Here is a 15,078-nt window from a genome sequence, read left to right as displayed (position 1 = left end):
CATCAGCCTCCCTGCATCAGGCTCCCTGCATGGGGCATGCTTCTCCCTCTGCCTATGTCTCTGCCTCTCTCTCTCTCAGTCTGTGTCTCTCATGAATGAATAAATAAATCTTAAAAAGGGGGGGGGGGTTGTTCATAATGGAATTTTAGGTCCTGTGAAAATCAAGAGGCGTTTACTTTATTAATCTCGGAGGCTGAGTTGGCTAGGAGAAATTGCATTTTATTCACTAATAAAACAAGCAGGCTGGGCCTGACCACGATTTTTGGTGTATTCTGGGTCATCCACACAGTTAGGCAGCAAAGGCAGATTAGGGAACACAAGAAGGAAAACATTCCACTTGACAAATGTTTACTGGGGACCTGTGACAGGCCAGAAACCTTGCTGGTGGCTAGGGATAGGGTGAGCCAGCCAGACAGGGGCTGCCCCCAAAGACCTAAGTGTGTTTGAAAGGAACAGAGCCTGAGGGATCAATTGGTTATGCGTCTGCTTTCGGCGCAAGTCATGATCTGGGATCGAGCCCCGCATCGTGTTGGGGGATCTCTGGTCGGCAGGGAGCCTGCTTCTCCCTCTCCCTCTGTCTACAGCTTCCCCTGTTTGTGCTCCCTCTCTGTCAAATAAATACAATCTTTAATAGAAAATTAAAAAAAAAAGAATAACCAAAAGAACAGAGGGGCTCCGTGCCAACAGAAATAACCTTGGAAAGAGAGGCAGTTTGTCGTCTCCTCCCGGAACATAAACCTTTAGATAGCAAAGACTGTACTTACAGGTGTATTTTATGAAAAAAATAGTTCACATTAGAACTTGCTGAAAAATAGTTCAATACTTTAGAACTTGATGAAAATCACAGCTTTTCCTTAAAAATGTTAGAATCCACTTTTTATGAGTTATATTTCTCTAGACTATAGTGTAGTTTCTAGAACCTCTTGAAATGTTGGGATGCCACAAAGTCCACTACAAAATTTGTCCTTTAGTTCTGCTTTTATGTCTTTGTACATTATAATCATCTGTGGTTGAATCATGCAGGTGCTAGAGATTGACAATCCCAAAATAAAGGAGATTTTTAAAACTCTTCCTCAAGATGGCGACAGAGGACCATGTTCCATGTTTTTAAAACAGGAATCTAGCTTGTATCCTAAGAGACCAACTCTGTGCTGTTTAAATACAATGAAAATTTCAGAATTTATTTCCTTACTAAATCTACAAGAAAAAAAAAGTGTAAATAAATGATATCTACAGAACTATATTTTTTCTAGTATCCTATTGGCTTAAAGGGTGAATTATATGGATAGATTGTTTGCTTTGTAAAAGTAGCACTAGGCAAAAAAGGATGGGAGTAGAAAGAAGAAAATTGGAATAGCAGATTAAATACTGAGATGGGTATGTCAACAACTCTTCAGATTCCTTTCTTTGGTTGCTATGGTAACTCCCAGGTTCATTTACTCAGCCCTTGTTTTAATAGAGCTCTGAAATCAGTGGAATGTTGGAGCTGCAGTCAGGCTGCCTGGTTCAAATCTTATCTCCACCTTTTACTAAACATGTGACTCTCAGCAAGTGATTTAACATCTCTCTGTGTCTCAATTTCCTCATTTATAAAATGGGGGTGATGATTAACTGAGAATAAGCATGTAGAGCTCTTAGCACAGTCTCTGGCACATACTATGTACCAATAAATCCAAACCATTATCATGGCCACAACTACGCCATCTACAAAGACTTCATCAAAATATTTTTTGTTTTAGGAAGAAGCATGGTTCTTGGTATTGGCCAATCCCAGGCAAAGGAGAAAATATTTTGGGGCTAGCCGGTATAACTTGAATATCTATCTGGCTCATTGCTTAAAATATCAAATTGTTACTTTTTCATTTTGATCCAATCAAATAATTTGATCAGTGAATCACTCCATTCTGTTCAATCACCATTTAGAATCTTTAGTTTTTGCCGAAACAATTACATAAAGCAAATTTACCCAGAAGGCCACATTTTTACCAACCTATTTCTTCTTTTAAGTAGGTTTTTGCATATGCAATCCATATTTCTATTTCAGCATTTACTCTGCAATTACTAGAAGAACGAGAATTAAAAAAAGTATCATTTCCCAAATTATACAACCTTCATGAACAAGTTTAATCTATTCATAGTTGCAGGGATGCTTGGTTTTATTTTACTACTATCTTCTTTTTGCCTTTCCTTCTTGATATTGCTAAGTTATCTCAGGGCTTAAGCAGTTCTTTCAACATTCATCCTCTCCACTGTCATTAATTTTTTTAATTGTCAAAATAATTTTCCATATTAACAGCCAATATGCCTGCTCTCAGCTGGCCAAGATTCAGTTGGTCTGTTGATTTAGTTGATCTGCTTTGTTTTTCCTTCTAACCAATTCAATTTATCTACAAAATCCCAATTGTCTTGCTAGCATTCCTCAGCTAATTAATTGTGTATCCTGTACCCAGCATTGTCTTTTGAATTTGAATGCTTTGCTTCTGATAAAATCCTTTCTCCTTTTTTTTTTTTTCTATTTACTATTTGTGAGACTCAAGCCCTTTGGTAGCAATGACCACCGACACTGTATCATCCAGCCTCACTCATGTCTCCCTGCTTCAGCCTGAAGGCAGAAATTGCAGAGAAATATGGAGCCAGAGGCAGAGATCCTCTTAAGGACCCTGGGCCAGGAGAGTCAAAAGGACACAAGATTAAGCGTGTCTCCCACTAGCTGGATAAATCGACACTTTCTAAAAATTATGCTGCAGTTTACACATTTTACTTTTCCAAGATCTTTGAGAGATGTTTTTTAAAGTTAGAGAAACTTTAATTGTGTGACCTCTGGCACTATTTCCATGTTTCACTTGCTTCCTATTTGTGACTTTATCAGAGGGAAATAAGCCCATCCTTTCAAACAAAATATCAGAAACATGGTGTGACAGTCTATTACTTTAGTGCCCCCAGTTTAACACTTCCTGGTATTCTTGCCCTGTTGTATTCAAGTCTGGCCTTGCCCACATGACTGGCTTTGGCCAATAAGACATTAGTAAGTACCTGTGGTGGGTGGGGTGGGTGGGGGTGCTGTTCTCTTGGAAGGCTTCAGCTTAGAGCTAGATCCCTGAAAGGCAAAGTGAGGGGAAACCACAGAAGCCATCTGGATGTTCCACTTCCAACCAAGCTGTCAACGGAATACAACAGCAAAAGTGACTTCAGCCACATAACATGGGGCAGAAGTTCCTCCCAATGGAGCAGAGTCAACCCACAGAATCATGAGAAGTAACATGTTGTTTAGCTACTTGGCTTGGGGTAGTTGGTACACAGTGATAGGGAGCTGAAATGCATGGTAACAAATTACCTTCTTAATTACACGGGTGTTTACCTTAGATTTCCTCTCAGGGAAGCATCACTGTGCACATATTTCATTCTGATAAAAATTCAGCTCTAAATTTATATCCAACTGAAATGTCAGAATAATGCCTGACACCTTGCAGTGTGCTTTGGCCCTTGAGCTATTTAAAAACATGTCACCCAGTGCATCCCTGTCCTCCCTGACATCTCCACCAGGAAGCCTGGCTCGCTGGCGCTCTAGGCATTGCAAATCTTATTTTGGAAAATGCTGACAGATTGTTTCACAGAATATTGCCATAGGACCATGTCACTGAATATTGAGTTGCCTTCATGGTAGCAGATTTCTGCAGAGATGGGGCTTATCTTTTTAGACTTCTATGCTTCCAAAATTTCCATTTTGTTAAGATGTGAATTTACTGGGACGCCTGGGTGGCTCAGTGGTTGAGCGTCTGCTGTTGGCTCAGGTCATGATCCTGGGGTCCTGGGATCGAGTCCCACATCAGGCTCCCCACAGGGAGCCTGCTTCTCCCTCTGCCTATATCTCTGGCTCTCTCTCTGTGTCTCTCACAAATACATAAATAAAATCTTTTTAAAAATGTACATTTATTAAAGGTGATTAGGAAACCATAGAAAACTAAAAAGAAAAGTTTACCTACAAAAAAAGTATGAACATTGGGGCGCCTGAGTGGCTCAGCAGTTTAGCACCTGCCTTCGGCCCAGGGCGTGATCCTGGGGTCCCAGGATTGAGTTCCAAGTCAGGCTCCCTGCATGGAGCCTGCTTCTCCCTCTGCCTGTGTCTCTGCCTCTCTCTGTGTGTCTCTCATGAATAAATAAATAAAGTCTTAAGAAAAAAAAGTATGAACATTGGCAGCGGACTAGTTGAATACACTCCAGCAGGTCCACACAATGGTGCACTATGTACTGATAAAACAATGAACAAATTCTGCAGTACTGACATGGTTAGTACTCCTGGATACAGCAGTAAATGAAAAAAAAAAAAAAAACAAGTTTCAGATCAGCATGTATGGTACGCTACCCTTTGGGCTACAAGGGAGAGCAATCTCTATTTGTATTTGCGTGTATGCATAATATATTTTAAAACCTAAGAACAGGAGTAGGAAACTGACACGAGGGGAATAAATAAAGCCAAGAAGGAAACTTTTCACTATACGCCTTTTTATATTTTCTGGGTTTTAAACCATATGAACGTACTATCTACTCAAAATATAAAGTTGGTTGTTTAAGTTTGGGAAGAAGTGAACTAAAATATTAACAGTGATTGCCTTTGGGTGATAAGATTTCACATATTTTTGTGTTGTTATTTATTTGTATTTCCTATTTTTTCCATGCACAAAAAATTAATGTAATGTAAAAAGCAATATTTAAAAATTATCAAATAAAAAATCCATTGACAGTATTATTTTTCTATGCATAAACTTCGTAATCACAAATACGTACAATCTGGTATCCCTTATCTGAATATGCCAAGGTTTACATAATCATTTCCCTACAGCTGAACACTTGGACATTTTTTATTGTATCCTTTCATGAATAATTTTGTTTGTACAAGAATTTTTCCATATGTACAATAGATCCTCAAAAGTGAAATTCTGTTTCAAACAGTATAAACATTTTCAGAAGCCTGATATGTACTGTCTAAAAGTTTTCCAAAAGGATTGTTGCCAGTAGAAATTTATGAGAACTCCAGGTTCATTAAACTATCACTAGCATTGATTAATATTTTCAAAATATTTGGTAATAGGCAATTTTCAAACTCTTTATAACTTGTCTTTACATTTCTTTCACAACTAATGAAAATGAAAATTTTTCTATTTATGTGCCAAACAGTCTAATTCCCCCTAAAATTTTTTTCAAGTCCTTTGCTGATATTGGGATTTTAGAGGGCTTTGTTTACAAGTTTTTAAGTATATTTTAGTTATTAGCAAGTGTTAGACGCCTTATCTTTCCTTTTCATTAGAAATATTTTTCCTCGGGCAGCTCCGGTGGCTCAGTGGTTTAACGCCGCTTGCAGCCCGGGGTGTGTGCCTGGAGACCTGGGATCGAGTCCTGCATCCGGCTCCCTGCATGGAGCCTGCTTCTCCCTCTGTCTGTGTATCTGCCTCTCTGTGTGTGTGTGTGTCTCTATGAATAAATAAATAAAATCTTAAAAAAAAAGATTTTTCCTCCATCACCTGCATTCTGTTTTATTTTATTGTATGTAGAGTATTAGGTTTTTGTTTATTCATATCTAGTATATATGCTTTGATAGAAGAGTACATTGTACTCCTCTAAAGAAGATTCACTTATATTTTCTTCTAATTTTATATATTTTGATTAAAATTTTTCTTTATTTAGAATTAATCTCTGTGTACAATGTTAGAAGACCTGAATAGATACTTTTAAGGCTATCCTAATGCCTTAATAGAATTTTTTGAATCATCTTTTTATCCTTTTCCCATTGATCTTGTGGCCTTCCCTATATTTCTGGTTCTTATGCATGATAGCATCCATTTTTATAATAGTTACTATGTTCCACTGATTTACATCAGTATCACTCTCTTCGCTAAAGTTTGAGAACATCTTTTCACAAATAGCAGTGCTCCAACCCATCAGGATCATCAGGATCATTTCTTTGACGCCATCTCTTAACTTGATGTTTATTCATCATCTTCTTCAGGTAAATAATTTTATCTTTCAAAAATTTTCCATGGTTTTTGTTGGAAATTTGTCAAACATATTAATTTATTTGAGTAGAAATTGGGTTGGTTTTGTGTGTGTGTTTAATATTCTTGCTTTTAGGGGTGCCTGTGGCTCAGTCAGTTCTACATCTGCCTTTAACTCAGGTCATGATCTCAGGGTCCTCAGGATAGAGCCCCATGTCGGGCTCCCTGCTCAGTGGAGAAATCTGCTTCTCCCTCTCCCTCTGTCCTTCCTCCACCCACTCACCCACCTCTGCTACTTGTGCTTTCTCTCTCTCCAAAATAAATAAAAATCTTTTTTTAAAATTCTCTCTCTCCCTCAATTTCTGCTCCTTACCCCCTGCTTGCACTCTCTTGCTGTCTCTTAAATAAACAAACAAATAAATAAAATTCTTGCTTCCAAAAGGAACATGGTTCTTCTTTTCATTTAGTCAGGATTTCCTGAAGCTCATTACCATTTTCATTTGTTAATTTGATTGGTTGGTTGGGTTTCTTCTCAAAAGTCACCCAAATTTCACATTAGAAGTATTCCTTGGTATTTTATGGGTTTTGTTTTGTGAAGGGCTCTCTTTCTGTTATGTTTCTCTAACCAATTATTCCTTATATGGAGGAATGTTAGAGATTATATATTTACCTTGAATCTGGTCCTTTTGGTGGCTCTATTATTATCCTGGAAAACAATTTCCAGCTTAGTTTTTCTGGGAATACAAGTTGTTTTGACACTTAAATTGGCCTGAAACTGTTAATTCAGGGGGAGAAATCATTAGTGGTACCACAATGGCCAATCAACAGGGTAAACGGGGTAATCTGAATATTTACTTCCCTTCAATTTTACTGTTTTGTGGACACAGCCTGTTTTAGGGATGTTACCATGGAACTTTGTAAAAATAGAAATGTGAATGAATGCTGATGAATTACAAATACAGGAATAATCCCTGATTTAGATATGAGCAGCGCACTCAGCTAACTCTCACTCTGTTTTGACAATCGCAGGTGAGGAGAGGTGAGAATCCTAAAATAGAAAGGAAATTAAAGAAATCAGCAGAATGGCTGAATCAGTGGTTGGTTTTAATTACCTGCCCCAATGTCTGAGCCTGTTCCATATTTAATTGGTTCTGCCTACCATCTTTGTTCAGATAAAGAGTCCTAAGAGAATTGGGAAGACAGGAGATTGGTCACTTGGTGCTGCCACAGAGGTACCCATATTGCCTTCCTTTTATCTTGGCCAAGAAATGAGGTCATTCTTTGTCCTCTTCATTGCAAGTCTCCTTTAGATACACATGGACCTGGGCTCTGGTTCCCTTTGTCTTATCCTGAGAGCCAACTCCGGTGAGCAAAGCCACCTTGCCCAAGCTCCTAACTATGATGATGGGAAGCCGGGCACTCTGCTCCATGAAGACCCGTAGGGAGGACAAGGGATAAAAACACTGAGAGAAGAGTTGGTGGGGGAGGGGGGTTAGAAAGCTTGGTATGGACTGACAGATGTCTTAAGGGGAAAATTAAGAACTGTATAAAATGCCCTCTGTATTCTGTGTATGCTCCAGCATCGAAATATCCAACTTTCTCTCAGATAATGGCTGCAACCCCCTTCCTGTTAAAGATGTGGTTGATCAGAGTTACCTAACAATGCACATCTCCACCCTGCAGACAAAGGTGAAGAGAAAGGACTTAACATGTAAACCACCTGCATTTGTTGAACACTTCTGTTGCTCAGTTAAGATCGGTGAGAGGAAAGTCAACATGGGGTCGCAATTTAGCAGAGGATGAATGTTCAAGTAGTGCACACAAGCTAGAAGGAATATTTCCACTGAGCAGTGTCGGTAACATGTTCAGAATTTCAAAGCAATACAGCTAGTATAGAGCCAAGGGAAATGGCTTGGCCCTAAGAAGCAGCAGGAAAATGATAGAAAAGGTCATTTTGTGGGGAGTCTGGGTGGCTCAGTTGGTTAAGCATCTGCCTTCAGTTCAAGTCATGATCCCAAGGTCCTGGGATCAAGCCCCACATCCAACTCCCTCCTCCACAGGGAGCCTGCTTCTCCCTCTCCCTCTGCCTGCCGCTCCCTGTGCTTGTGCTCTGTCAAATTAATAAAATCTCTTTTTAAAAAAAGAAAGAAAAAAGTCATTTTTTACAATAGTAAATTACAAGTACCCCCAAATGATACAAAAATACAGATTCATACACCATGATGTTTATAGCAGTATTATCTACAATAGCCAAGCTACGGAGACAGCCCAAATGTCCATCAATTGATAAATGGATAAAGAAGATGTGGTGTATATACTATAGAATATTACTCAGCCCTCAAAAGAATGAAATCTTGCCATTTGCAATGACATGGACGGAGCTAGAATGTATTACGCTAAGTGAAATAAGTCAATCAGAGAAAGACGAGTACCATATGATTTCACTCATATGTGGAATTTAATAAACTAAACAGGTGTACATATAGGAGGAGGGAAACAGAGGAGAGAAGGAAGCAAACCATAGGCAACTCTTTAAAAAAAAAAAGATTTTATTTATTTATTCATGACAGTCACAGAGAGAGGCAGAGACACAGGCAGAGGGAGAAGCAGGCTCCATGCAGGGAACCCGACATGGGACTGAATCCCGGGTCCCCAGGATCACACCCTGGGCTGAAGGCAGGCACTAAACCACTGAGCCACCGGGGCTGCCCTCCATAGGCAACTCTTAATGTCAGGTAACAAACTGAGGGTTGATGGAGGGAGGTGGGTGGAGGATGGGCTAGATGGGTGATGGGCATTAAGGAGGGCACTTGTTGGGATGAGCACTGGGTGTTGTTATGTAAGTGATGAATCACTGAATTCTATTCCTGAAAGCAATATTGCACTGTGTATTAACTAAGTGGAATTTAAATAAAAATTTAAGGGACACCTGGGTGGCTTAGTGGTTAAGTGCCTGCCTTTAGCCCAGGGCGTGATCCTGGAGTCCTGGGATCAAGTCCCACATTGGGCTCCCTGCATGGAGCCTGCTTCTCCCTTTGCCTATGTCTCTGCTTCTCTTCTCTGTGTCTCTCATGAATAAATAAATAAAATCTTAAAAATAAATAAATTAAAAATTAAAAAAAAGTAAAGTGGACAATCTCTTTAATAAGATCTGTAATAAACAACTGCTGTCCTGAAAATCGGTGTCAGGATGCACACTGGCATGAATCCCTGAGGAGAAGCCCCCTCGAGCTGGCATAGCTTAATGTCTGGAAGGTGGAAGGCCAGAGGAAACAAATGTTCAATTGCTTTTCTTCTTTACTTGTGTGTTCTGACCTAGTGGCTCTGTCCCTTTCTCCTCCTAGGTGGGTGCTCTCTTTATGGATTATTCTGGTATAAAATTAGGATGCACTCTTATTCCTGGTTGTGGGGGTGGGTAAAATATGAGTTCCAATGACACCCTGTTCTGGCAAAGGTGTTCTTCCTTCAAGCTAAGAGGGAACCCTGACCGCTTGCATTTGAGGATGTACGCGCCCCACCTTCACTTGTCTTGTTCACCTCTACACCCCAGAGCATGACACAGTGCACGGCACCACTGGTCACAGAAAACTGTTGCATGAAAGCAATACCTAGTGATACGTTCAACCTTTTATCTGTTCATTCCCACAGCTCCACAAGACCGCCTATCCTTCAGAAAGTTGTTTCAGACTGGGGTCCATGTCAGAGGAAGAAGGGACTTTTTTCTTCTATTTTCCTTTCCTGATGACAGAAAGAACATATTTTATCCTGAGAAAATTATCCAGGAGTGGAAAGTCACTCATTTCCTTAATTTGGTGGAAACCAAGACTGTGTCTTAAGGAACTGCTTCCATTCCTGGGAGATGGCCCAGGTTGGAGCTGCCACAAGAGCCTCAGCTCACCCAGGCCTGGAGACCCTTCTAGACAGGGAGCCATTAGGAATTGGGAGTGGGGTGGGGAGATGGATTTTTGTCAATTTTAGACTTTCATTTATTTGGACTTTGACTCCAGAGGAAGATCATTTGATTTCAAAATGTAGTTCCTTTGGACTTACCATACAACTAGGTCTAATCTTTAAACTTTCCTTTCTCCCTGATAATTTGTAATGGATGAGGAATTTATAGTCAACATCTGGGGCCTCTTTATAATGTTTGCATTTTATGTGTGGCGTATCTTACTGTTATCATTTGCTTTCATCAAAGAACCTCTGGTGATAGACAATGTGTCTGATTTATTATTTATTTTAAAATCTTTTTTTTTAAAGATTTTTATTTATTTATTTATTCATTCGAGACACAGAGAGGGAGAGAGAGAGGCAGAGACACAGGCAGAGGGAGAAGCAGGCTCCCTGCAGGGAGCCCGATGTGGAACTGGATCCCGGGTCTCCAGGATCAGGCCCTGGGCTGAAGGTGGCGCTAAACTGCTGAGCCACCCGGGCTGCCCCAATGTGTCTGATTTAAACGGGGTAGGAAACAGACCAGGTGTGTCCAGCCCAATAACCTTGGGGCTTAAGCTATGGATGTGACCCACCTCAGAGCCTTCTGCCGTCAACACCTAAACTACCCAGCAGATTGTGGGGGGTCTGAACCTTATACAATTTGTAGGGAGGGAATGGCTTAAGGAAAAGAGAACATAAAATGATGAATACAAAATAAAGCATAAGCCCATGGCAGGGAGCTGAACAAGGGAGGGTCACATAGCATCAGTATCCTTAGCTTTGATAAATCCACCCATCTGCCCACCTGCCATCTGTAGGACACCCAAAGAAAACAGTGCCTCCTCCACAAGGGTAGGAAGAGGACCCTCCCCAAGAGTTGCAGACCTCTCCCAAGATAGCTGCACCCCCTGGTGGACCATACACTTAACAGTTGCTTGCAAACCCCTCTAAAACAATGTCATTCACAACAGACTCTTTTCATCAATATCTGTGGCCTCCACTGTAACCTCACTACCAAGTTATAATGAAAGTGAGTCTTAGATTGAATTCCTTCACTCATGTAAATGTTGATTAGCAAGCAGGCATGAAATAATCCTACAACCTGTTTCTGGGATCTCTGTGAAGTCCCAGCTCTGTTCTGTGCATGGAAAGTTAACTAGATGCAGATAGGATAATATTCTGGTGACAGGATATAGTTAGATCCTATAGGCACAATTTTTTCTAATTCAGAGTCTATATCCAATTTTGTCATTGTCTCAGCAATGTTCTCTCTACCTATTTTTTGTCTTGGTCTGGTATCCCTTCCAGGATCATAGGTTGCAAGTGGTCATGAAGTCTCTCTGCCTCTTCTTCTTTTTTTTTTTTTTTTGTCTGCCTCTTCTAACCTGGGATGGCACCCCAATCATTTTGTGCCTCTGTCTACCTTGACATTTTTGAAGAGTAAAGACTAGTTAGGTTGTAGACTATTCCTCATTTTGGCTTTGCCTGATGTCTCCTTGTGATTAAATGAAGGCTGTACATTTTTGGTAGGAATGCTACAGAAGTGATGCCATGCATCATATCAGGAAGCACAAGACATTGGTTTGTCCCAATATTGGGTGATGTTAACTTTGATGACTTGGTTACAAAGGGGCACTCCGACTGTGTGGGGCACACAGTCATTAATAAGCAATCACCAGGAAGATACTTTGACAATTTGTAAAAACACAGTTTGTCATGAAACTCACCCACTATTTTAGGTAGCATTGGTGAGTTTCTAATTCAATCATTTATATTTATTAATTTTTATTACAAGGAAGAACTTGGTTTCAGTATGAACTCATGATATTTTATTCAATGGATGGTAATCCACTATCACCAAAAATTTTAAAAACTGTTAGGGTTACAGTATAATTGTCTATAATTTCCAACCCCCATCTTGTATACCTGTCATTTGGCTGATGACATCCACTTGTCTAATTACCAGAGCTTTTGTTGCTAATCAGAGACCAAGAGAGCTGATGCACATTTAGTAGCCAAATGATCCCTGGAGTGTATATTCCTGAATTGGGAAAATTGAATACTCACAGAGTGTAGATGAAAGAACATATTAATATCACAGTGCCTATGCTAAAGAATTTAAATTATACAGGACATCAATCATTAAACCAATGATTGATGAGAGGTCAATAGAGGTCAACAGAATGAAAAGTTGGGTAACATTAAGAGGAAATGTACCCACCTCTTCTTGGAGCTGAATCAGTACTGTTTTTGCTCTCCATTTGATACACTTGCCTACCACCTCTCCCATTCTAGAACACAGATAGTCAGATCTGATCAAGTACTGTGTCAACAAAATAAAACTGTAAAAAAACCCAATAACATTAAACTCTTAGAATTAGAAAATGCCAATAGTAAAATAGACAGTGCTGGTGGAAAAAAAATATATAGTTAAGAAACTAGAAAGAGGATCAAAGGGTGGATTAGTGAAATCAAAATAAATATAAATTTATAGGACTGAAATATAAATTTATTATGAATACACTTTCATTCACTGACCTAACAAATGCTTACTGATTGCATGCTGTGTGTTATGCTTAGCCAGTGAACTAAACACATGGGCCCCAGTTCACGTTGTGTTTCTGCAATGAGACAACAAGTAAATAATGTTAGTTGTATCTGGTGTTAAATAAATATCAGATGCTCAATTAAAATCAGACATTAGAGTTCAAATTTGGAAAGAGGACAAGTGAAGTTTGTTTACTGGTAGTATTGAGGTAACTGGCTTGAAAGTGGGGGAAAACTGAAGTTAGAGGCACTCCTTATTAAGGACACCAAAATAAACTTCAGGAGAATGTATTCAAAGGTAAGCATTGAGTGAAAAGCACAAAATAAGGGGAACCTGGGTGGCTCAGTCAGCTAAGCATCTGGCTCTGAGTTTTGCTCAGGTCAGGATCTCAGGGTTATGGGATGGAGCCCTGCATCCGGCTCTTGGCTCAGCAGAGTCAGGTTGTCTCTCTCCCTCTGCTCTCAAATAAATAAATAAAAATAAAAATAAAAGCACTAAAGAACCAGGCTATTAGATCTATGAAAGATGAATGCCCTCAGTAATGAAGTAATAAAGTCACAAAGGGAAAAAAATGGGTGGATCTTAACATTTAAATGTTTTAAATTCCATGCCAAAACAAAGAGCAGACTGGGAAAAATAGATTCCCTATAACTGATAAAAGTAAAAAATCGAGAGAAAGTATTTCAATGCATAACCCAAACCATGATGACTTCAATAAATAAGTAGGTTACAGATGCTGTGGTGGACAGGTGGCTTTTTCTCTTACCTGTGATAGAGCAACGGCCTCCCAGAGATATCCACATCCTCATCCTAGAACCTAGGAATGTGTTACTTTACATGACAGAGGAATAAAGTTTGCCCATTAACTAACCTTAAAATGAGATTGCCCTGGATTAAGCAGGTGGGCGGGGTATAATCACAAGGGTCCTTAAAAGTGGAGGAGAGATGTGGACATTCAGAGTGCTGTGTTATGAGGACTTGCACCCATTATTACTGGTTTTGAAGATGCAAAAAGAGAGCCACAAGCCAAGGAATGCAGGCGGGAGAGGCCAGGAAACACATTCTCCTCTCGCGCGTCCAGAAAGGAAGCGGCCCCACTACCACCTACATTTCAGCCACAGACACTAGTGTCTGACTTCTAATTTACAGAACCATAAGAGAAAAAAATTATGTTGTCTTCAGCCATAAGCTTATGGTAACTTGTCATGGCAGCAACAGAAACCTAATAGGGCCACCCCGCTTTTTAACCCCGTTTCCATGTCTGCAGAACCCACTGCCTCTTGAGGCAGGCCCTCCCTCTAGAGAGAATTAGGACGCCTCTTCCCAGCCTTCCCGGAGGTGAGGGCCCCAGTCAGCAATCGAATGCACCTGCACAACTTTGAATTGGAAGCTGGCAATGGGAAGGAGGAGAGCCTGGGCAGGACCTGCTGTCACCACAGGCGGCAGGGCAGGAGCTCCCGAGGCAGCGTGACTGTGGGTGCTTGTGCGTCCTCGCCCAGCAACAAGGTGAAAGAACCCATCCTAAGCAGGCAGCAGGACTTTGGGCATCACTCCTGGCTGTAAAAGCCCTCAGCCTGGTGCTCTGGCCCTCCTGGACATCCTGGGGCCCTTAATAAATTCATTTTCAACTAGCCAGAGCTGGTTTTCATGACTTGTGATCCAGGAGCCTCAGTGATCCCAGTCTGAACAGAAAATTCACTCAAAAGGAAAAAGAAATGTCAAACACAGGAGAGCCAGTTAACCTTAGCTGGTAGGCAAAGAAACTCAAAGCAAGCTTGAGATGCTATATTGCATTTACTACAAAAAAAACTTTTTTGGGGGGGAGGGGCAAGATTGTTACCCTTATTTATAGTTAGCAACTAAGTGGATAGATGGTTTAGAAAGGGGTAATAGGAAAATGAAGCAAAAAAGCACTTTCCCAAGAAAATGTGGCAAGGTGTGATGAGGCTTAATCTTTTGTGTGCCTGCCTATATGAGAGGAGTTACTGATGTGGTCTTAAAATGTGCTGGGCTGTGGGTAAAATTTGCATTAGGACCCCAGAAGATCTTAGGGAGCAACAGGATAGAGACCCAATCCCAAGTTCCTGAAATGTGAAGTTCCCAAAGCTGTCAGGGTGGCTGAGATCGAAGTTCTGAGCTGAAAAGGGCAATGAGCTCCACAAGGGTGGGAAGAGGCCGGCTTCGGAGGTCTGTAAACTGTACTGAGGGAAGGAATTACGGGGGAATGTGGTCTGTGAAGTGGCCCTACGTGGATGGAGTTAACGGCCACAGAAAACTGCCTTGGGAAGAATCAAGTCAGAGCTATAATTTTAGGAACACGTCTCTTTGGTGGGGAGTGATCTTATTGCTAAATGCCTAGAATTTGAAGGACGTTTTCCTGACTGGTGGTGCGTTGACCCAATGGACAATTACATATGGCCCTTGAAATAAGAATCATAAAGTGTGGGCGTCTGGGTGGCTCAGTGGTTGAGCGTCTGCCTTTGGGCTCAGGTCGTGATCCCAGGATCCTGGGATCGAGTCCTGCGTAGGGCTCCCTGCATGGAGCCCGCTTCTCCCTCTGCCTGTGTCTCTCATGAATAAATAAGTAAAATCCTCCAAAAATTAAAA

Source organism: Canis aureus, chromosome 11 (genome assembly GCF_053574225.1).
Source record: "Canis aureus isolate CA01 chromosome 11, VMU_Caureus_v.1.0, whole genome shotgun sequence".
Taxonomy (NCBI): Eukaryota; Metazoa; Chordata; class Mammalia; order Carnivora; family Canidae; genus Canis; species Canis aureus.
The sequence above is the reverse complement of the archived record's forward strand: the minus strand, read 5'-3'. Positions refer to the sequence as shown.